This window comes from Lissotriton helveticus, chromosome 6, assembly GCF_964261635.1.
Source record: "Lissotriton helveticus chromosome 6, aLisHel1.1, whole genome shotgun sequence".
In the NCBI taxonomy this organism is placed as follows: Eukaryota; Metazoa; Chordata; class Amphibia; order Caudata; family Salamandridae; genus Lissotriton; species Lissotriton helveticus.
This window is the reverse complement of record NC_136067.1, coordinates 588,550,085-588,576,157: the sequence shown is the minus strand read 5'-3', so window position 1 is coordinate 588,576,157 and position 26,073 is coordinate 588,550,085.

The window sequence follows — 26,073 nt, the reverse complement described above, 5'->3', positions numbered from 1 at the left end:
CGCTCTTCCAACCAGGCACTCGCTGCTGTTCCACGCATCAACAAAACCACCATGGGAGGAAGATCCTTCTCCTATTTAGCGGCTAAAACCTGGAACTCCCTTCCCATTCACCTCCGCCTTACTCAAAACCACCTAGCCTTCAGAAAGCAACTTAAAACCTGGTTATTCGACAAGTAATTCCCCACCCTTCCTCAAGCGCCTTGAGACCCTCTGGGTATGTAGTGCGCTATATAAATTTATTGACTTGACTTGACTTGACTTGACATAACGTAAGCGCACCGGGTCATGTGTCAGGTCATGTGACTGAAAATAACACTTTTCATTGGTTCTCATCATTTTTTTTCTCCAAATGATGAAAGCCCCCTCCTTTTTTCCTCATTCTAACTTTCTTCATTGAGAGAGCAAGAGCTATTTTTGATCACTGCAATGGCATCACTTGTAGCTGCAGCTGGTGCACCCCCACCACCACCACCACCACCAAGAAAAGAAGGTCCACCACCACAGTTCCTTGGAGGAGAAGAAGAAGAAGAGGAAAAAGAGGAGGAGGAGCAAAAATCAAGGCACTTCCTGCCTGAACAACCAAGGCAAAGGCACGTTAAAGTGCACTATGTTTGGCAATTCTTTTCCATCCCTGAAGGCCAAAAAAAGGTGAACGCCCCCAAAGTCACCTGTCTAATTTGTGGCTCAGTCCTCGCCAGGGGCAACCTCCTAAAGAAATATTCATTTGGTAATTTTACCATGATCCGCCACATGGAGAGGTTTCATCCAAATAACTTAGCCCACGCTGAACTACAGGAACTTCAGAACAACCTACCCCCTGTGGCCAGCACCTCCTCTACTGAAAACTCACATTCTGGTCCTGAAGCACGCCAAATGGTGCCAAATATACAACCAAAATTTGGCACCATAAAACATGTTTGCATTTTCTGTGGCAAAACATTATGTTATGGTGAACTTAGTGTCACCTTAATAAATTATGCTGTGGACAACCACCAATGCAACAAGAAAAGGAAGCACTGAGTCTTTTCTTTTTTTTGCTCCTGTTGAGCCATTTCCACTTCCCTGTTTTTTGTTTGTTCCCTTAAAAAACACAAAAAAATATAAAATTGTTCAAAAATACAAAAAAAAAAATGTTCAGTAAAATAATAAAAAAATATAAAACAACAAAAACAATTAAAAAAAAGTTCTTTTCATAACTACCTCACATTTATAAAATTAAACCTATACTTTTAAGGGATCTCTGTCAATTTGTTTTCCTTAGGGTACGCGTACCGGGGCGCGCCCCCCCAAAAAAAGAAAAAAAAATTAAAATTTCACCAAAGTACGCTCCCTGGTACGCTCCCCGGTGCGCGTACCGGGCGCTCCCCCCGCGAAAATCGAAAAAAAATTACATTTTTTTTTACCCGAGGGACCCTTTTATGGCCCCCACATCAAACCTAGGGGGTCAGGGGGGGTGTACCCTGCCCCCTTTTGGTCATTTCCCCCTTTGTTTTTTGCCACCTCTTGTGTCTCGAACCTACCGAGACACAAGATGGCGGCCGCTGCGGACTGTTTCGAATGTTTACAGACACCCGAGAGCCAATCAGCTTTCCCTGCGCAAGTCGCGTGGCGCGCCCGGAGCGCTTCCCGGTACGCGCACCGGGGCGCGCTTACAGATATATAATTTTTTTTTAACCTAAATTACTCAAAATCCTCTGGAGCACATATCTTGAGACATAGCAAAGGCACCTCGGGCTACCAGTCCCTACAATTTTGCCAAGTTTGGTGAAAATCGATTCAGCCGTTCGAGCTAAAAGTGCGACAGACCGCCATATGGAAATTAACATGGGGAAAACATGTTTTGGGACCCCCTTTTATCTCGGCCCCCGCTTGTCGAATCCCCCCCAAAATTTCAGGGAAGGAGCGGAGAGCCGTACGGCAAAGTTGCTGAAAACTTCAGGCAGATTCCTCAACCGGCGCCAAAGTTATTCCCAATAGAATGTTGCGATTTCCCTATGGAAATCAATCCTAACTATAACTACCTACTGGCGACCGCCAGTAGGTAATATATATATATATTTATATATATATATATATATATATATATATATACACACACACACACAGTCATCACCCCAGACACCTGATCGACAGCATTCCCTATGGGGAAATGCTGCGTATCAGACAGATTTGCAGCATTGATGAGGATTGCATAGCCGCACAGCAGGCAAGCAGGGAAACATTATTGATCGCGCCATTAATAAAACCAAGGCCTTCAATAGGGGGCATACCCTAGCAAACAGAACAAATCAGCAAGTTGTGGGTTTGGATCAAACAGTACAACCTACAAGGATGATTGTGACTTACAACAGGCAACACCAAGCCCCACGTAAAATAATAAATAGAAATTGGGGCTCGGTGCGCAGCAATCCTATCTTGAGAGATATTCTACCAAAGAAACCAGATCTTGCATTCAGAAAGGCAAGATCAATGAGCAATAGCCTAGTTAAGAACAGTCCTGAATTAAGATCAACTGGTAACTGGCTCGCAGCACACAAAGGATTTGTTAAATGCCCACATGTAAAGCATGTAAATTTGCTCAGAACAAAACATGCTATATGAGCCCATTTAAACCAGACCCTGTACCTATCACAAAAAGGCTTACATGTAGGATTGAATACGCGTTATATGTGCTTGAGAGTTCCTGTAATTTACGGTATATTGGCAGCACTAAGCTGCCAGTGCATAAGCAGATACTCCAGCACATAACAGCTATAACCAACAGTGATTCAGCCTATCCTGTGGCCAGACACTTTGGGGAGACACATGGAGGTAGCCTAGAACACCTGCAATATTTTGTTGATGACAGCATCCCCCCCATTGAGAAGGGGAGGCAACAGTGAGGCTCAACTCCGTCTCTTAGAAACTACGTACATTCTGGAGCTCGATACAAAAATTCTGTTGGGCTCAACGCCGGTGAGGATTTCTTCACTTGCTTGTAAGGGGTTTCTCATATGATGAATTATTCAATAATTGATGTTTAGATCCCTTGCTTCAGATATATTTTTTATGTACACATGTAATTATGATTTCAGCAACCTTAGCCTCTGATTCTTAAAGTTTTTACCCAGACATGTGTAGCACTTAGCACTTTTTTGGAATCTATTTTAGATTCTATCAAGTGACACGTTATATACTTTTTCACTTAAACATGTAGGATTGAATACGCTGTATATGTGCTTGAGTGTTCCTGTAATTTACGGTATATTGGCAGCACTAAGCTGCCAGTGCATAAGCAGATACTCCAGCACATAACAGCTATAACCAACAGTGATTCAGCCTATCCTTTGGCCAGACACTTTGGGGAGACACATGGCGGTAGCCTAGAACACCTGCAATATTTTGTTGTTGACAGCATCCCCCCCATTGAGAAGGGGAGGCAACAGTGAGGCTCAACTCCGTCTCTTAGAAACTATGTACATTCTGGAGCTCGATACAAAAATTCTGTTTGGGCTGAACGCCGGTGAGGATTTCTTCACTTGCTTGTAAGGGGTTTCTCATATGATGAATTATTCAATAATTGATGTTTAGATCCCTTGCTTCAGATATATTTTTTATGTACACATGTAATTATGATTTCAGCAACCTTAGCCTCTGATTCTTAAAGTTTTTACCCAGACATGTGTAGCACTTAGCACTTTTTTGGAATCTATTTTAGATTCTATCAGGTGACACGTTATATACTTTTTCACTTAAACACAATAGGACGTGAAGGAATTAAGAAAGCTCACTTAGGGCTCAAGTTTCTCAACAGTAAAAGTCTGGGCACAGTAAGAGAGTGCTTGTTGGTGCAAAAATATGATAAAGAGTAGCTAAGTACTTACATGATTTTTATCATATTTATTACTTTTTTGTAAACTTTTATTGTTATGAATAAACATTGTGTTTTAAATAATTTACAGGTTTAATAAGGAATGTTGTAATTAGAGGGCTGTTTATAAAGTACCTCCAGAATTGGCAGTTTTTAATTCTTAATAATTCTTATTTTATCAATTTAATCAATTTAAGACATATTGATTGATGAGCCAAAACAATCTGTATTTATACATTTACATATTTACATATCTGTATTATTTTTAACCTGCATTTGGAGCAATTAAGTGTTTTTATGCTATTTGTATTGACAATAGCAACTCTTCCAATGGCTATGATTTAGTCACCTGTTTTGCATACAACTGTTGCACTTGCACTTTAAATGGAGGGGAAGCACATAGCAGCGCGTCATGTGATCAAGGCCGAAATTCGTAATGGCGGCGGTGTGGGGCAACAAATAAACTCACCTGTGCACCAGAAACCTTGGGTCCATGTTCATCTTTTCTGGAACAATCTGGATGTTGTGGAGACGAAGCTAGCAATATATTACCTACTGGCAGCCGCCTGTAGTTAGTTTTAGTTAGAACCTGGTTTCCAAAGAAAAAGCATTTTTTGATCTGCTAATAACTTTGGCTTCGTTTGACGAATCTTTCGAAATTACCCCCCAAAAAAGTCTATTAAGGTCAGCTCCTATCCTGAAAGTTTGGGGTGATTCGTCAAGCGGGGGCTGAGAAAAAAGGGGGGTCACAAAACACACTTTCCCATGTTAATTTCCATAGGAACCTTTGCGACGGGCTACAGCTCGAACTGCTGAACGGAATTACCCCAAATTTGGCAAAAAGGCAGAGCTTGGTTCAGAAAGCGACCTTTTTTTTTAAATGGTGTAAATCCGTTCAGGAGTTTTTAAGAAAATCTAAAAATAAGGGTAAAAAAATCAATTTCCCATAAGAAACTTTGGGCAAGGCTACAGCCGAAACTACTGAACCGAATTATCAAGAATTTGGTTAAAAGGAAGTGCTTGGATCAGAAAGCAACTATTTTTTTTAATGGTGTAAATCTGTTCAGTAGTTGCTGAGAAAATAGAATATCTGGGCAGAGCCTAAATCCCGAGCACGAGCTTCACTGTGATTGGCTGCTAACACTCCAAACCAGGAAGTGTTGGCAGCCATCTTGTGACTCGGTAGAAGCGAGTCACCAGAAAACAGAGAAACCAAGATATAAAACAAAAGAAGGGGGTAGGGTAAAAACACCCTGACCCCCTAGGCCTGCTCAGGGGGTCCCAGAAGGACCGCAGGGTGAAAAAAGCATTAAAAAAAATAATAATAATATCAGCGCAATTCGTGCCGGGGTCGCAGGTTCACATGTTTTATTTTATTGAGGCCACTGGGTGGGCAAGGGCCCGGGGGCATTTCTTAAAAAATAATAGCACGAGCCCGCAGGGAGGGGGATTCAGTAGACTGTGGAAATTATATTGGGAAAACAATAACGCGCCTTTAATATAATGCGGAATAATGTTTACTTATAATGCAGTGTTCACTTTTATCACAGATAGGGTCACTTTGATACAGGAAATTTAATAATATATGGTAGGGCATGTTCTCTATCTGTGCATGAAACAAAATGAACGTTTAATTGGCTGAGGTGTTTCAACAACAAGCTTAATGTTCATTGGCTGCGAACCATTGAAAGTAGAAGTGTTTCCAGCCATTCACTTCCGCTCTGCAGAGTAGCAAGGACATCTGATTGGCTCACATGTTCTAAGGAGGACCTTCCAGAGCTTAATGTTCATTGGTTGGGAACCATTGAAAGTAGAAGTGGTGCTAGCTATTGGGGGAAAACAGACTAACAACCAGACGCTGGTGACGTTACTTATATATCTTTAGGGTTTGCCTGGAGGGGTCACCAACACCTCTGAAGTGAAGTACAGTGTCAATATTATATTATACAAAGTCAGAATTTATGAGCTCAAAGGAGCCAGAAAAGGAGCAATGTTTGCCGTATTCTGTCTGTTTCTGGAAACAAGCTGCTGATGTTACAGAAAAAAGGCAATAATACTTTTTTTAATTACAAATGTTTAAATATTAACAAATAGCTCCTGCTGGCATTTTCTTGCGGATAACATTGAACTCTTGGCAATTACTTACCTGCACTGACGGTCCGCCTGTGCTGTGGGCCACCGGCTGTTGGTCTCCCCCGCCGCCGCAGCCAGAAACTTGACGCGGCTGCCGAGGGGGGAGACTACAGCCCCCAGAATCCTCTGCTCCATCACCCCGCCCACCTCCGCCCACTTCCGCGCCCAGAGGTGCTCAAAGGAGCGACGCTTCTTCGGTGGAGCTGGAGCTCCTGCTGGCATTTTCTTGGGGATAACATCAAACTCTTGGCAATTACTTACCCGCAATGACGCTCCGCCTGTGCTGTGGGCCACCGGCTGTTGGTCTCCCCCGCCGCCGCTGCCAGAAACACCACGCGGCCGCCGAGGGGGGAGACTACAGCCCCCAGAATCCTCTGCTCCATCACCCCGCCCACCTCCGTCCACTTCCGTGCCCGGAGGCGCTCAAAAGAGTGGCGCTTCTTCGGTGGAGCGGGAGCTCCTGCTGGCATTTTCTTGGGGATAACATTGAACTCTTGGCAATTACTTACACGCACTGACGCTCCGCCTGGGCTGTGGGCCACCAGCTGTTGGTCTCCCCGCCACCGCTGCCAGAAACACCACGCTGCCGCCGAGGGGGGAGACTACAGCCCCCAGAATTCTCTGCTCTATCACCCCGCCCACATCTGCCCACTTCCGCGCCCGGAGGCGCTCAAAGGAGCGGTGATTCTTCGGTGGAGCGGGAGCTCCTGCTGGCATTTTCTTGGGGATATCATTGAACTCTTGGCAATTACTTACCCGCACTGACGCTCCGCCTGTGCTGTGGGCCACCGGCTGTTGGTCTCCCCACCGCCGCTGCCAGAAACACCACGCGGCCGCCGAGGGGGGAGACTACAGGCCCCAGAATCCTCTGCTCTATCACCCCGCCCACCTCCGCCCACTTCCGCATCCGGAGGCGCTCAAAGGAGCGCCGCTTCTTCGGTGGAGCGGGAGCTCCTGCTGGCATTTTCTTGGGGATAACATTAAACTCTTTGCAATTACTTACCCGCCCACCTCCGCCCACTTCTGCGCCCGGAGGCGCTCAAAGGATCGGCGCTTCTTACGCGTCGCGGTACGCGCACGGGCGGCGCCGGGCTTAGCCCGGGACAAGGGTGGGACAGTCTTAGGCCGTCAGAGGCCGTCAGAGGCCGGGCTGGGCTCCCCCTCTAACAAGGTCTGGAACATTGCTACACTGCTGACCTGATTCCATATGTACCATATTTTATCGTATTCTTCACTTGATTTAATTCCATGTTAATATTGTTGACCGTAGCGTAGCTGGTTATCTCTATAGCGTAATTTGTGGGCAAGTTTTGGCAGATAAATATCCGGCAATGGCAAGGCGTCGCGCTAAACCACAACTTGAAAATGCATGCAACACCATTGATAAATATCTAGTAAAGGCCGTAACTGCTCTTAATGAAGAAATCGATCGCACTGAAAGGCGACTTTCTATGGGATCGAGTATCCTGACAGCTGACCAGGCTAACACAAGTAGAATACCCAGCATTACTGGTGAAGTTGATGTAGATATGGTCATATTAGAGGGTACGATTAATGGCACTTATAATTCTTGTATCTCTAACTCACCCATATTGTCTGCTACGAACATTAGCCCCTGCCCCTCATCCTCCCCCCAGGTTAAACAAAAATGTAGGAAAAAGAAAACATCAGGACAGGGTAATCTAAAGGGGAAAAGAGATAAAAGAATTAACGTAGCAGGGAACATGGTTACCACACGCACAAGGGCTAAGCTAAAATCAGAGACACCACTTGATAACTATAGTTTAGAAGCAATCTTTGATAAAATGATTGAACTGATTAGGCCCTTACATGAGAAGGTGGACAATTTGGCCAGGGAGGTCCACAAATTAAGTACTAAAATGGAGAAAGTAATCATGAGGCCCCACCAAGAAGGAGGACTTAGCACAGTGGCGAATAATGGTAACAAAGACAAAAGAAATAAAATTAACGGAGCCACAGCTGCGACCAACAATAGTTCTACTATGGTGCCAAACCTGAGTAAAGTTCCAGTGAACAACCAGAATGTAGGATACCAGTTAAAGAACAACCCCCCAATTATTGCCCAGGGTACCCAAGGAAAAGAAAAATTATTACCTTCAGAACAAGTCAGTAGAGATAACAAAGATCCAATTAAAGATAAAGACAGACATATCTTTGATGTAGTGCTGGACATGGAAATGGCTAACACATGAATATGGGCGGGATTAGCCCTCTAACAAGTGATGACTTTAGTTGGGTTTTAATGTTTACTTTTTATTTGATATAAGTTAATTTTGCCAGGAAGAAATTGTTATAACAAACTAGGGAGGAACACGAGGTGGGACATGGGAAGAAACTGATGATGTGATGAAGGACGAGAGTCTTAATAGCGAATGTCTCCTTTGTATCCGTATGAACAGGATATCCTCACCCTGTAAGATTGCAATCTAATGACCACAATTCCTATGATGTTAACTGTATTCGATGTGACGGTGTTCACTATCAGCAATAATATTATTGTACACTTGAAGTCCTGACAATAAAGAGTTTTTAAAAAAAAAATAATAAAAAAAAGATAAAGACAGACAAATTCCAGTTTTTATCAACCTTCTGCCAGAATGTGGCGCTTACGTTGCGGTACTTGTAAATGTCCCCAAATTAAGGAAGGGGAAAACGGAAACTAATGATACACTCAAAAATAAAACCCTCCATTGGCTATCTAACAACTGTAATTTTCCAGAGGTGGGAGCCAATCAGATTATACTAACACAAAGGGTGGGATGGGTGGGCCCACTCAAGAAAAAGTTCGAGGGGGACTGTATAATCATAAATTTCCGATCCCCCATTGGGCAAAGAATACCCTTGCCAACGCGCCACCTCCATCAGCCTGGGAGTTTAATATGACCCTCCTCCCTTTGAGATATTTTTATAGACATTTACTGGACCCTAAACATAATATCAGCAATAATTCCACTATTAGTAGAACAACAGCATTATCTATACCCCGTTCCTGCTACATAATTCCAACATATAATAGATTCCAGGCATTCAACCCATTAGAGGACAATGATTGACATACATTGTCCAAAGGCATAATACAGGCAAAATCCCCTATTTGGTTACAACAGAAGGATCTAGACGAATTGGGCAACAAACCATCGGCAAACCACCTTCAGCTAGATACAGTGGCATCTGAATTGTGCAGAACCACTGATCACACTAGTAATAAGGACGAGCTATCTATCGTACCAAAGATGGCATCAGCCATCATAACACAAATAAATGTAGTAATGCCTATAACCCCTTTGGTGGGAAGATCTGCTCCACCTCAAGGTGATCTAGTGACTGCTAACTCAGGTCCAGTATTGGGATATAGCCTAGTTACCTGGAATATAGCAGGTCTCAAAAGAAAGCTGGATACACCATTCTGGAGGGACTTTATCACTGCAGGTTATGACATCATCTGTCTCCAGGAGACATGGTGCAAGGAGCCCATCTTTATAGAGGGTTATACCTCACACTGGTTAAATGCCGTCGACTCGGCAGCTGGAAGAGCAAAAGGTGGTCTCCTTCTGCTAATATCAAACAAACTAGTTACCTGTAAAACTAGAAGCTATACTCCAGTGGACATAAACAGCCAGGTGCTACGATTAAAATTTTAGTAAAGGTAAAGATCTCATATTGATTAATTATTATAATAATATTTTTGATATCGACAGAGGGAAAATTCTTTACCCACTTGAGAACGAAATTATTAAGGCTCTTGCAGTGTCCCGAAAACAGGCCATTATCCTCTGGGTAGGTGACTTTAATATCAAACCATGCCCTCTGGTCACAAGCAATTCGTGTGGTCTTAGGAAGGAGATTGGTAAAGGGGAGGTCGGTGACGACTTTCATTTTCCACACTGCAACTACTGTATGGCTTTAAATAAATTATTAGCTAAATATAACCTGGATATGTTGAGCTGCAATAAGAATAGGGATAATATTAACTGCCCTACCTTCACAGGTAGGAATGCAAACACTAACATTGATCATATTTTGCTCTCCAGTAACACCGAATACTCCAACCTTTGGGTTACGGAACAACCCCTAAGTGATCACAACAGCATATCCATATTATTATTATGCTGGGGAAATAAACAACCTAATGATAACAACTGTATTAACAACGTTGTAGCCTCCAGACCAAATGGCATGAGGATCAAATGGGCCGACATTGACCCTCAAAAAAAGCATATGGAGGTGGTGAAGAAATGCTGCATAGAGATAGAGCATTGCCTTAGTGATGTAGTTAATTCTACCATTCTATTTGACAGCTTTGTAAAGATAAATGAAATTATAGAAGGCATCTTCACTAAACTAAATAGTGGGGAATGGGCAACAAACTCAGGTTGGTTCGATAAAAATTGTACCTGGGCTCTACAAGAATTAAAACAAGCGCTGAGTATCAAACCTCGTAATAATGCAACTACTAAAATGTTATGCATTGACTATAAAATAGCTATTTTTAACAGGAAAAGAGATTTACAAGATGAGGCTTGGACTAATCGCAACTTAGCGGCCAACACAAACAATAGTAAACTCTATTGGGAGACCATAAACAGTCCCTTCCAAAAGAATGATAACGTGCCTGAAATAACTTCTTATGTAGAATGTAACACATGGATTGAACATTTTACGAAGATATTTAATCCAGATAGGTTTACTTTAGAATTAACTAATTGTAACGCTTCCATTTGGCACCCATTACCATTATCAATAAGTCTAGATGAGGTATATGAGGGCTTAACCAATAGTAAAGGAGGCAAAGCACCGGGCCCGGACGGGGTCCCTGTAGACTTATACAAAACAGAAGTGGATCTCTGGGCCCCTATTTTACTAAGGTTTTTTAATGTGGCGGCGGAAGGCCAATTACCGATATCGTGGGGTCAATTGCTAATTATCCCTCTTTTTAAGAAAGGGTCGAAATCTGAGGCGTGTAATTATCGCCCCATTTGTCTGCTAGACGCCGCTATCAAAGTAATGAGCAGAATTATGTTAAAGAGGTTGGAAACATGGGCAGAAGAGAATGATATTTTATCCAAAGCACAGTATGGTTTTAGAAAAGGTTTAGGAACCCTAGAACAGTGTGTCAATCTCGACCTTTTGATTAATAAATACACTGTTGCTAAGGAGGGAAATCTGTTCCTTTGCCTCGCGGACTTGAGCAGCGCCTTCGATCTCGTAGATCATGCCATTTTATGGGAAATATTACTTGACCAAAGTGCGCCCAAGGAAATAGTACATTTTTTAGCGAGGCTCTACGAGAGGTTATCCTGTAAAATACGCTATGGCTCATCTGGTGAGTGTACCCCTTTTTTCAAGGTTACAAGAGGCATACGCCAGGGTTGTGTCTTGGCACCGCTTTTATTTTCATTATTTATTAACCAAATAGACTCAACCCTAGGTCAGATTTCAGCAGATGCTCGACTTATAGATGGGGAATCGGTCCCAATTCTACTATATGCGGATGACGTTGTTTTAATATCGCATACCCAAATTGGACTGCAGCGTCTCATAGATAACTATACAACATTTATAAAGAACAGGAAACTTAAAATTTACAAAACTAAGACCTTTGCAATAATATGCGGGAAGAAAGCCAAGTCAGCCAGTTCATTTTTTATAGAAAAAGACAAGATGCAATCAGTTAAAACTTTTTGTTATCTTGGGATAACATTTGCCGGTGATGGGAAATGGATAAGTGAACATGATAATATAAGCCTGAAAATGAGCAGCAATACTAAGAGCATATTCAGTTTTTCGACCAAACTTGGGGCCAGAAAAATTAAAGACATGATAACCATTTACAATGCTAGATGTGTATCATCCGCATTATATGGGGCAGGAATCTGGGGCCATCAATGCGGGAATCTCTACAATCCGATGAAAACAAATTTCTTAAGAAACTGTTGTGGGTCCCTTCCTAAGCATCAACCGAACTTGTACATGAGGAAGTAGGTATAAACTACATCTCGGATTTAGCAGCATTACGGCCTTTGACACTCTGGCAATCCATCTGGACAAAAACTGAAACGTTATTTACACAAAAATGTATTAGAGACTGCTTAAGGCTCGATCACTTCTCCCATATTTTGTGGCTTAAATATATTCACTACTGGTACAACCTCCTATTTAATTGCAATATCCTTTCTGCACCAGAGTTTGCAACTTCAATCACCAAGAAGGAATTAAAAGAAAGGTTTTTATCACACAAGAAGGATGTAAGAGAAAGGCAGTCTAGTAAGCTACCCACTGTTGTCTTTTATTTGGGACTAAATTTAAACAAAAGCTTCCAGGCATGCCTATCCATAGTCACACGTAATTCCCATCGATATGTTTTAACTCGTCTTAGGCTAGGCATTGTGCATCATTTGGTGGCATTTCCGCACATGAAAACTAGTACAATCTCTGCATGCCCATGTGATCATACCTCAAGACAAAGTTGCTGTCATTTTTTACTGTTTTGTAAATGTTATCATTTCTTAAGGAAATTTTATCTAAAACCTATCTTTTTAAAACATAATGTTCAATCCACAAAATCAGCCATGAAATTAATGTCGTCTTTAGAAAGCCCAGATATTTGCTTTTTCTTTGCATCGTACATAATGAAATGTATAGCCGCAAGGAAATCTATAATTCCTTGATGTAACCATATATGGTCAAATACACAAAGATATGAGTTGTGTCCTATTTCATCTTGTTTTTATATGTATAAACATTGGCGAACAAAGCACTTTTTATACTGTTGCACTCTAATTAATTTTCGTAGAATTTATATACCATTTAGCTGACTATTAATGTATGCAAAATTTACACATAATTACTTTCTAAGTTGTATATCAGTTGAAAACTTATGTTATTGCAAGAGATCTGTCCTAAATATTGTGTCATCCAAATCTCTTGGCGACCAAGGAAGCATATCGTACTTTTATTGTTGTATTTTTTGCACTGAAGCAAATTTTGCACAAACTGTTTGCACCTGTCACTTTATGCGTAAAATGTTAAAACGAAATATATCATAGTAAACCCTTTGAAAAGGGGCATGGCGTGGTACATATTTATAGTACTAAGGAGGGATGTATAGCATATCAATGACAATTATCTCTTGGTACCCAATGATGTCTTTATACATGAGTTGTAATTGAGAATTTGTAACTTTGATGCTTTTTTAACTTTATATCAATATTTTTAATGAATGTTTGTTCTACTGTTCTGCTTATATGGTTGTGTTTTGACAAACCGAATAAAAGCATTTTGAATTGAACTGAACAGCTACATATTATAAATATCTAGTATGCCATATTCAAACAACTTACAACTCCAGAATATGTTTTGTTGCCGCAATATGTTTTGTTGAAAACAAGAATCAGACACTAGAAAAGGGAACCTGCGTCACAGAATGGACACGGGTATATAACTAGCAAAACGATAAACCGGTGTGGTTTATTAACTTTTTGGTTATTGAGTAGTCTATTGAAGGAAGATGCGGCTCCGACCATTTAGATGTCACGTTTTACAGTTTACACGTGCTCACGTTTTAACTGTTTAACTTGTGCATGCATTGGGAAAAGTTGCAAAATGTAAAGCTGTAAAGGTTTCGATCGTAACACATATATATGGACATACGTTGGCAAGCTTAAAAACTGTTACCTTTCAAACCGTCTCGTTTCCATTTTCATGTCTAAAAACATCTAAATAGAAGTCATAAAAAAAATATTGTTCACAATAGGAGAAAAAAAATATGTGCTAATATTTGTCATCACTATGCTGTTAAATAAAACAAATGCCAGCAGTTGTAAAGCGTACAGTTACCCTCGGAAAGGTGTGCCGGCACTCGAAGGCGTCGGGAAGTTTAAGCAAGGTGTTGCCCACAGTGACAAAGTGGTGGGCTAACATGCCGCTGGAACCAGGAATCGAACTCTGAGCGCTAATGTTTGAAGTCAGGTATCATAGATGCTGCGTCACACTTTTTCTACACTGATATGTTAATTACTGCTAATTAAGTTGTAAAAATTGTTAAATTATAGGTAGGGCTCCATGTTTTCTGTTTTTTACTGATTTTTACAGATAAATACAGACAGAAAACTATTTATTTTGTTGTCTGTATTTATTTTAAAATGCGGGTAAAAACGGAAATTGTTTTTTTTTTAGAGCGATTCTAAATGCTGTAAATCATGCCAATAGCTCTGTCGTTCTAAAAGTAAGAGAGTTGAAGCATTTGAAGAATTTTAGTAAAGAGCCTTAAACAACAATAAATATGCTCGAATAAGAAAACATGCACATTTTAATATCAAGGTTGTGCATATTTTATCATCTGAGTGTGTTTATAAGACTGGAAAAGGTCAGTCCTTCAGGCAGGAGTGCATATTTATCAGAAAAATAAATGTGAAAATATACTCATTTCAGATTCATTTTTTCACGAAACCCAATATATATATGGGCAAATACAGATACAATTATTTTTTAAAAAAATTGATAAATACAGACGGAAATGCCCAAAAAATAAATACCATAAAACCAGGAGCCATCATTATAAGTTATAAAAGACTACTGTTACAGTTAGTTTTCACTACAAAAAGTATACACGTCTTTTTAAAATTTCCTTAAAAAACATTATAGGTTTTAGGGACATTGTAGTTAGAAATTAGCATTTAAAAAACCTTTGAAATTCACTGAAAAAACCACAGAAGTTATAGTTAGAAATTTGCATTTAAAAAACCTTAGAAAATCACTGAAAAAACCATAGGTTAGCTGGACATTTCACTCGTACAAAACCATAAAAAATTCCACTGTTATAGTTACTTCAGCTAACTATAACTCACGCCCCCACAATGCATTGCTCATGACGTCACATATTACATCATTCATGGCATGGCCAGTGACATCACTGATGACATTTCAAAAGACATCACTGATGACATCATCCACGTGATAATACGATGCACCTCCTCACACCCTAACATAACCTTTGATACACCCATTCTAAAATACAAACTACCATTTTTGAAACCATAGGCACACCAATACCAGTTACTACATACCCATTCACTGATTCTTAGGTCTACACACACATTCACTCATTCACCCATAGAATCACTTATACATGCAGTCACTCATCAATAAAACACTATCATAGGCACTCATACACTTATTCATACACTCACATACCGCCACTCTTCCATGGAATGACTCACACACCTAGATGGTCATGTAAATAATCAATCACACTCCCATTTACACACCAATACAGTTATACACACACCAGAAATGTCCCCATCAGCCCTTTGCTGCCAGAGGAAAGACGAGTTAATGAAATCATGGATTAGCCATAACCACAATATTTTCCTGGCACCTTTTACATTTGGTCAACATGCTTTTTTAAAACGATATAATTGATGAGCATTAAGATTAAGGGGCATATCAGCAACATGAAGCGATAAACATCGCTAAGCGCGCTTAGCGCATTACAACTTAACGCCGGCTGTCACTGGATTCTATTGCAGAGATAGCACGCTATCAGCAACGCCGGTCTCCAACGTGATAGGGAATCCAGCGATAGCGGCAAAAGTGTGCGCTTATCGCTGGAAAACATGACGGCGAAAATCAAAACCTTGTTGATAGTGAAGTGCTGACTCATCCCTACAATCCACCTCCCTTTGGAAGTAATGGGTAAGTCACTTCTGTAGCAGGCGTAAACAAAGCAGCAATAAGCGCAGTTAGCGATTTTATTATCGTCGCCACGTGTGTTTGCGCCCTGCGTGCTGATAGGAGTAGCTCGTGTTAGCGACATTCCTAATGTTATTTCACTGTGGAACGCCTACTATGCATCTCATTCGCGGTAAGATGCTGGGCGTTGAGGAAAGGATTCACGCGATAGCGTGATCTTGCTGATCATGCAATAAAATGATCGCTGCTTTTCACCAGAAATGGACGTTAAAGCGGCGATCATTTTATCGCGGTGCCTTGATGATATACCCCTAAGTGTGCAAGGACCTTTGAGAAAAGACAGAACAGAATTGAAGCACTTATTTGTCAATGTTGTGATTCTTTTGTGAAACCTGAAGCAGGCTTCTCATTTTCAGATACATAGAAAAGGCATTCAGGAAACAGGCTTGGGTTGTAAAGAGACTGTGTGACAAATATTATACATCTTTCTATACAGATGGCAAGTATATTCTTAGTAGGTAACCGCAGTAGCAACATTTGGGTCAATTCCCAAAAATGTTGTAAACTGCCCTCATACTGGTACTCCTATGATTGGGAGCAGATTTACAACATCTTTGAATTCACAGCCTGAAAGCTGAGACCAGCGCAGATTTCCAGGCATACTACTGGGAGTGTCATGTAACACATTCTCCAGTCTTCCACTACTACTGTGCATAATTTTACATATGGAATGGAATGGAATTGGATTTATAAAGCGCGTGGCTACCCGTGGGCGCCCCAGCGCTATGTGTATGGACGTGGCTAAGGAGAAGGAGTAAGCTAGGGAAAAAGGAAGGTTTTTAGGAGTTTTGCGGAATTTGAGGAGGTTGGCTTCTTTGCGTATGCTGAGGGGAAGGGAGTTCCAGAGCTTTGCAGCATTGTGGGATAAGAGACATCCACCCGTTCGTGCCTTCTTTATTCTGGGAGTGTTCGCAAGGAAGAGATAGTCTGATCTTAACACTCTATTGGCCTTGTGGTAGTGATCAGGTCTCTCAAGATAGGGGGGGTTTGCCCTGGAGGATTTTTTGCGATATACATAGGGACTTGAATTTAATTCTTTCCCGGATTGGGAGCCAATGGAGGGATCTCAGGGCGGGTTTAGCTGAAAATCATTTTTTTGTTCCTGTGAGCAGCCTAGCTGCCGAGTTCTGGATGAGTTGGAGTTTGTTTATGACAGTCTCTGAGGCACCTAGATATATTGCGTTCCCGTAGTCCAGCCTGGAGAGGATGAGACCCTGGATGAGAAGCTTTCTGGAGTGGGGTGGTATAAGGGGGAGGATTTTCCGTGCGGTGCGAAGTAGGCCGAAGCACACACCAGCGGTTTTCTTGGCCTGGGTTTGGAAGGTGAGGTCCTGGTTGAGCCAGACGCCAAGACTCTTTATTTTTTTTTTTAGAAGGGGAGCTGGTCCCGTGCATGTCGGCCACATAGATTCGGGATGGATGTAGCTTTGTAGCCCAACAGCATAAGCTCTGTTTTATCTCCGTTGATCTTGAGCAGAGACTTGTTCATCCAGCTGAAAATGTCTGAGAGACAAGACCGTAGGTTTTCAGGAGGGGGGCCTGATTGGTTTAGTGAGACAACCAATTGTGTATCATCTGCATATGTGATTAGATTGATCCTGTAGGGGGCGATGATATCCTCCAGTGGGGACATGTATGCATTAAAGAGTGTAGGGCTCAAAGACGAGCCCTGCGGAACCCCACATTGGAGCGGGATTGCCCTGGAGCGCACACTGCCTTCGGAGACCTGAAAGGTTCTATTTTCTATGAATGACTTTAGCCATGCGTGGGCTGACCCCGTGACTCCCAGGTTACTGAGTCTCTGAATGAGGAGTACAATTATACACAGGCCTAATTTATTCTCACCCTGGGAAAAGATTTTTGGAAACTTTACGCACTCCTAAACTTAGAAGACTAAGACATGTTCTGCTTATGTCTAGCTCCTTGGTTTGGATTTAAAACTGCTGATTTTTCTGCACTTGTGATGTCGAAATCTGCAGTAGTAAACTGATTTACATCTGTAAGGATTTCTGTTGAAAATTCCTTGCAGGCATAAATGAAGCCATTTTCGCTTGAAAACATGAATTTTCTACAGTGATGTCCTAGCTGCCTTCTTTTACTGTTTGTGAGGTCAGTACTGTATGATAATCTATTAAGCCTTTGCTGAGGAATTTCCTCTCCGGGCTTGCACCTTCGATATAGTTGGTACTTTGTTATTGTAGTCAGAATCTATAGGTAATTTTTAGACCTCGTGAGAAGAAGGGCTTAACTGAGCATGTTCCTTTAGAGTCTAAACCTACTTTTAAGAACAAATTTGAGTGACAATATATTTATGCTAAATTAATTTAATTTCAAATAAATAGCTGTAATAACATTGTGTATTTAAAGAGGTATTACTTGAGTGACTGAACTTCTAGACGAAGCCAGGTTTGGAGGCTCTGCAAACCATGAATCCACTCCACAAATCTGTGTTTGATCCATAGTCACAGGTTAAAGTCTCAGAGGGTCAACTTAGCCTTTCATCCTTCCAAGGTATAAAAAATGAGTACCATTAAGCAACAACTACGAATGTCTCTCCTCTTGCAGTAGCATCAAGAGACCTTTATTGGGGGTGAATGTGCATTACGAGTATACATTTTAAACACCTTCTGTTGCAAGCAATGAAAGATAAGTAGTCCACTGATGTATATTAGTATCACAGCTTTTTTTTGTAATGTTTGAAAAGCTTTATTTAGAATAATAATGATAACAATTGACATCAGCAAGAAGAATATAAAGTGTACAGAGCAAATGAGAAATATAACATTGCTAATGTCAAAAAATAGAAAAATTAAAAGCATTTTTGAAATTTTTAGGAGGAAAAAGCAGGGGGGGAAAGGGAGGGAATGGGAAAGATATACTATACCAAAACAATCCTATAGAAGATATCGGCAGAGGAAAAAATATTATAAGCAAAAAATTGTATATTATATGCATAACACTGCAATAGAAAAAAACAGTAAAAAACGCATTGAAAAACATAAGGAGAGAGTACAATCATTCAAGGTGGTTTAAAATTTTCAGAATTGATAGGGGTCGGTTTCATTTGAACTAAATGATCTAGGTATGTAGTAAGAGGTAACCAATAAAGATCTACGTTGCGGGATGGTTTACAGGAGGAAGCAAAGGAAACATCTAGACTATGAAAATGACATAAAGAGTTCCACCAATGTTGAATGGAGACATTTGTAAGAGATTTCCAGTTAGAGGAAATATGTTGAAAAGCGAGTGCAAGCATAAGATCAAAAATACCTTGAGAGTGTTGAGGTATGGTTAGAGAATCTGAAAGACTACCAAGAAAAAGAAGAGGGAGAGAATATGGGATAGAGAGAGAGAAAACACGGGAAATACAAGACCATACTTGTTCCCAAAAAGTAGAAACTGTAGGACAGAAAAAGAATAGATGCAAAAGATCAGCATTAGGTGATTTACACGTCCAACAGTTAGAATCAGAGGAAGATGTGAAACGGGAAAGGGAGAGAGGGGAAAGATAAAGTCTATGTTATAGAAAAAAGAGAGATTGAGTAAGAGAAGCAGATCGAGAAACCTTCAAGGATTTAGACCAGAACTTATCCCAAAGGGAAATGGGCCAAGTACAGCCCATATCCGATTCCCAGGAAAGTTCCAACTTGGATTTGCAACGATCTGGATTAGGGGAGGGAAAGAAGAATTTATAAATAAGAGAAGCTTTAGGAAGAGTAGAGAGCAATACAAGAAGATGAGAAGAAGAGGCAGTAGAGGCAGAGGAAGGAAGAAAATAGTAACGATCAAGAATGATTTCCATAAGAAGAGTATATTTCTGTAGGAAGGAACTTGGACAGTGAAATTGAAGCTGAAACTGTGAAAAGGTAGTACACCCTCAAAGAGTTAATGGATCCATATAATACCCTTAAGTCTCCAAGAGGTCCAACAAATAGGTCTATTGTGTACTAGAATAAGTGAGTTATACCAGATGGGTAAATGTAGAAAGAATTCACATGAAATAATCGACGAGGAGAATAGGGGTTTAATAAGAGAGGAAGTGTGTTTAAATAAGGGAAGTAAATCATATGGGGATTTAGAGGAGAAACGTACCATCTCTTCAAAGGAAAAGGGGGATAAAGCGGTCTGTTCAATAAAGAGCCAAAGAGGAGAAAAGGGGGAAGATTCCGATGAGACCCAGCGTGAAGCCTGACGTAGAGAGAAGGATTTATGATATAGGCGAAAATCCGGGAAGTTAACACCACCATTAGACTTAGGTCTACGAAGAGATAGGAAAGAAATTCTAGATTTTTTGTTTTTCCAGAGAAATGTTGATATCGAAGAGTCAATACACTTGAAATATAGGGAAGGAATATGTACAGGCAACATAGAAGGAGTATAAATGAGAATAGGAGCAATCAACATCTTAATGGAGTCAATGCGACCCCACCAGGAAAGAAAAAGAGGGTTCCAGGAAGAGAATAATTGATCAATTCGAGAAAGAATAGCAGACATATTTAATTTAACAGAGGAGGAGATAGAACTGGAAAACCAAATACCAAGATATTTCATCTTAGAACTATTCCAGGCAAAATCAGTGGAAGAAAAGAAATGAGGAAGACAAAAATTTAGATAGGGGGAGAATTTCTGTTTTTATCTGAGTTGATTTTATACCCAGAAACAAGGGAGAATGCCTTAAATTCAGATAACAAAGGAGAGACAGAAGATTCTGGATCAGAAATAAACAAGAGGATATCATCAGCATATGCAGAAAGTTTTAAATAGTGAAAGCCAGAAATAGAAGTATTGTGTCAAATGGAGGACAAGAAAGGTTCAAGGGCCAAAACAAAAAGAAGTGGGGATAAAGGGCAGCCTTGACGAACTCCTCTATGAGGAGAAAAAGAAGGAGAGAGTTGGCCATTCACAAGAACAGAAGCCTTGGGCGAGGAGTATAGTAAAGAAATAAGAAAAATGAATTTGGAACTAAAACCATGCCATATAAGTGAAGCAAATAAAAAAGACCAATCTACTCTGTCAAAAGCTTTTTCAGCATCAACAGAAATAGTAGCCAAAGGAATAGAAAGAGAGGGGGCTTCATTTAAAACATTGCGAAAAGGACGAGAATTATCAGAAGTAAGTCTCCCTTTAATAAAACTGCATTGTTCTTTACCAATAAGATGGGGCATGAAAGAATCTAGACGCAAAGCAAGTAATTTAGCAAAAAGCTTATAATCAACATTAACAAGAGAAATGGGACGGTAGTTTAAAAAAAAATTAAGATCACAGCCTTCTTTTGGGATAAGACAAATGGTGGCCTCTTGAAAAGTACTTGATTCTATACCAGAGGAAGAAAAGGACTGAAAAAGCAATAAAAGTTTGGGCAATAAAAGATTGGAAAAATGCAAGTAAAACTCTACCGGGAAACCATCAGGTCCAGGAGATTTCCCCCTAGTAAGAGAGGACAGAGCTGTAGGGAGTTCATGAACCGAAAGATCAAGATCAAAGTAGATAAATGAAGGTGAGATGTAGAGGGTTTAGGTAATTTCTCAAAGTAAGAGTGAATCATAGAAGGAGTAGGAGGGGACTCTGGAGTGTAAAGTTGTTGATAGAAAAGCGAAAATTGTTCAAGAATGTGTGTATCAGTATGAAGAAGAACATTATCAGAGGAAAAGATGGATTCAATAGAAGTACGCTCCTTACGAGACTTGAGGTAATTAGCTAGAAGTTTTCCAGATTTGTTACGACCGCCATAATAACGCGCACTACTACGAAGAAGAATTGAGGAAGCATTATCCGTGGTAAATTTATTGAAAGAAATCTTCGCACGCAAAAGCTCTGGGGACATACACTTGTCGGAAGAGGTATAAAATTGATGTTCTAATTTTTTGATATATGCAAAAGAAGACCTACGTTTTGAAGAAATTGTTTCTTTTTCTTAGAGACAAAATCAATAATAAATCCTTGTGCAGTAGCTTTAAAAGAATCCCAAAGAATATAAGGGGGAGTGTCAGGAGTAGAGTTAGTTTGGAAGAAATCATTAATAAAAGTTCGAAATGAGGAGGAGAAAATAGGATCAGAGAGGAATGTAGAATTAAAGCGCCAGCAAGAAGGTTTAAGAAAAGGAGGAAGAAGGTCAATATCAGTTACAATAGGAGCATGATCCGAGATAACACTAGGTTCAATAGAGGAAGATAGAAGATTTGGAGTAAGAGAAAGATATAGTCCAGTCTAGAGGAAGAAGCATGAGGGTGGGAGAAAAAAGAATAATCCAATGTATCTGGTTGCGTAAGTCTCCAAGAATCAGAAAGATGTGTGTGAAGTATAGTGTTCAAGAATTGCTTGTGAGGTTTGTGGGGAATGAAGCGAACAGTAGTTTTGCGATCTAGGAAAGGATCTATAATCTGATTACAGTCTCCTCCTAAAAGGAAAAAAATCATCTTTGTGTTGAATACATTTGCTTGTAACTAGAAGCCAAAACAAACAGTCAGGTTGAGTAGGACCATAAATATTAAAAACAGTTAAAGCAATAGAATTAATCAATAACGTAGCCAAAATCCATCTTCCATCAGAATCTTTTTCTTCTAATAACACTTTACATTTGAGCTTTTTATGAATTAAAATAGCACCTCCATTTTTTTTATTTAAAGAGGGAGAAAATAAAAGTGTACCCACCCAACTTCTTTTTAACTTAAGGGATTCAATATCATTAAGATGAGTCTCCTGTAAAAGATCAATATCAGGAGAATAGGAGGATAAATGAGAAAGTACTCTCTGCCGTTTAATGGGATTAACAAAACCTTTTACATTCCATGAAATTACTCTAAATTTGCCAACAATAAAAATATAAAAAAATTAAGAATTGCAAGAACAAATATAAATAGCTTAAAGTCGAAAAAAGAAATGGAAATACCATCAGAAAAGGGAAAAGGTTAAAGGAAGACAAAGGGAGGGGAAAGAACAAGGAAGAAAAAGGTGAAGAACGAGAAGAGACAGTACATATCCAAAGGACTACTGAAGCAAACATACCTGAAAGGGAAAAACAAACAGAGAGATGGGGTAATGGCGGCACTCAAAAAGACGAACCACCCGAAGAACAGGAATCCAACCGCACCAGGATACAAAGAGGAAGCCAAGGGGTAGGAACTGCACAAATGAGGGATCGAGGGATACGAACTTGCATTGGAAGGTCTGAAGACAAATAAGAAGACAAAAACAGCATTGAAAAAGAGCAATACAATGGAGACAACGAATAAGCTTATATATCAAAGTATACAAGAACATTTCTCATGTTAAATCTGAAAAGAAACATCAACAGGATATTTATGAAAAGAAACAGGAAAAACCAAGGAAACGCAGATGGTGATCGAGACTAGCCAGTATGGGGATTGGAAGCATCCATGTTGCCGTTGGATTGAATATGAATGAAGTTCTTAAGTTCATTAGGATCCAAAAAAGTCCAAGTACGATTGTTGTGAGTAACTTTGAAGGTACATGGATGGAATAATCCATATCTAGCACCAAGTGATCTCAAGGGAGCGCGAAGATTCAGAAATTCCTTTAGTCGATTTGCAGTAGCATTGGAGACATCTTGAGAAATAAACACTCTTTGACCAAGCCATGAAAGGTGACGTTTAGCTCTAGCTGCAGACAAGACAGCAAGTAAGTCAGTAAATTTCAAAAAGGGGATAATGACTCCACGTGGTCTTGACGAAGTAGAGGAGCGAGGACCAAGCCTGTGAGCTCTTTGAATACTAAGAGAAGTAGTAGAAGGCATATCTAGTAACTTCCGAAGAAAAGAGGTAAAAAAAAGTCATAGGATCGTCACTCTCCAGAGACTCAGGTAATCCGTAGATACGGAGGTTATTCCTCCTATTCTTATTTTCTAAATCTTACGTATGCTGCTGAAGGGATTTGACAGATTTTTCCAAAGTAGAGATACGCTGAGAGTTGGTTTGAATTTCCGTGACTTTTTGCTCCACAGAGGTAAGTCTTCTGTCCATAGAAGACCATTTTTCTTTTAAGAGTTGCATATCACTACTAGTCTCCTCTACAAAGGACGTAAAGCACGAATTTCTTCCAAAATTAACTCCATTGAGATAGTAGAGGATGATTTATCAGGAGATGGGGGATCATGTTTCAATCGTTTGGTCGATGTGTTTGGAGGAGAAGTTTTGGTAGAAGTAAATTGAGTAGAGGAAGAGCGATTAGATGGTACACCAGCCATTTGTAGTCCAGCAATAGGAGAACTTGGTAATGAGGAATGTGAAACTTGAGCAGAGTTGGAAGGCACAAATACAAATTTGGGTTTGCGCAGTTTTCCCATATGCGTGAAATATAATAGATACAGTCTGACAGTTAAGGCAGTGAATAAAGGATAAAAAGAATGACTTAAACTGCAAACCTGCTCGTAAAAATGAATTGGTTAATGTAGCACAACCAAACGTAGAAGTAACTCAGTTATCCATATTGCGACATGCAGGAGGATGGAGGTCATTAGAAATCCTGGTAACATGGAACATAGCGGTGCCAACTAGGGTTCACAGCCCCAATATTAATAGGAGCAAATTGCTGAAAAAAGGTTAATGTAGTTGGACTGATCCTTCACGCAGCCATGTTGATTGGTGCAAGAGACATATTCTTGAGAGATATGATTGTTACCATGAAAAGATAAGGTCACTTGGCAGCTGGGTCACACTGCAATTAAAAGATAACTCTGGCATCTGTCAGCATAAGGAATTATAGTAACAGGATAGCGCAAGAAATACAGGAAAATTCAGGAAAATTGCATGGCGATGTAATGTATCTCCAAGCTAGACTCATCACCATAATCCTGACATTCTACTAGTGGCATCGTAGAAATAGATCATCACTTAGGAGATCACCTTGTGCCTCGAGTGTTCTGTCACAGAGAGGAAACTGCATAAGTGGTAGAGCACAATAATCCAAGTTGGACCGCAATGTGTGCCATACATACATCAAAGGCGATAATGGCAGCAAACCGGTGCGCTGAAAACGCCAAAAACCGCCAAAAGCTGAGGGAGACACTTGCGCTGTGAAGCGCGATAAAATGGCGGCAATGACGGCAATATAGGCGCGAAGCAAAGTGTCCAAAACTGAAGTGCGCCGAAGAGTCAAAAGAAGCTCCTCCTGTGCCTCAAGTATTCCGCCACCTCACATTGTAAGCAGGACCCCACAGTGGCAAGATAATGGGCAGAAAATTGTTGAGTTCAGTGCGGTGGAGCTACACCTCAGGCGGCCATCTTGTCCCGGGGCCGAAACCACACCCCTAGTATCACAGCTTTATTCTTCAGGTAGGTTCCAAGTTATGCCTCATACTATGCTTCATACAATGCCCCACCAGGAGCAACAACAGAAATGATGCATTAATCACTTGCTAGATTATAACACATTCACAATTGTTTATAACTGTATACGAGAAAGAACACATTGTGCTTTATTGACTGTAGCATCCAAAAGTGTGTTCAGTTTGATTAGCACTATATAACAGAATAGTCAGCCTGTCCAAATTAGGAGTAGAAGAAAGAGTAAAACCAGCATGTGAGTGCCAAGTTTAATTTGGTATACTATGGTACTTCAGCGTGTTGCCGAACCTACAATGCAGACTTCACAATAGCTCAGACAGAAGGAAAGTACATATATCATAGATGAAACATCATAGTGCAGCGGAACATGTAACTTAGTATATCATATTAAAACCTTCGACTCAACACAAAGTCAAAAATGCACTGATTTGGTAGCTGTGGTCTGATTATCAAACGAAAAAGGAAACATTTAAAATAGAGCAATAGAAAATGAAAGTGGTTTTACCCTTGTGACGATTTCCCGTAGTGTTTCTTTCAATCAAACATCAGTTTTAGGAAGTAACATGTCTTTGTAGCACTTTCATTTCTGATCATACTTTGATCTATTTTTTCCTCTCTTCAGGCTTTGTTGTGCTCAAGTCAAAGTGTCATTCAGTTCGAGTTACAAAATGCCCATAGTTTGCCACAAGGCAAATATAAACGTTGATTTGCTTAGTCAAAGAAATAGCTGTAGTTTATTCAATTAGGATATTCCAAGTTTGTTTAATTACACCCGACAGTGCGCAGGGCAGGTCTTGTTTTGTGGGTTTTTCCTTCTGGTCTTCCTCCATGGACTGCCCCAGAGCATGATTATGATTTAAGGGGCCATACACGGTGTAACACTGAGACGTGCTCCACACGTGGATGGTGATGGGAGCTGTCAACATCTGTGGCACTCTGCTGAGCTAAATGCTGCATCCCCTGACCAGCAGGTGTGCGGATGCTGCTCTGCCGAAGCACTGGCAGAGAGAAGTATCA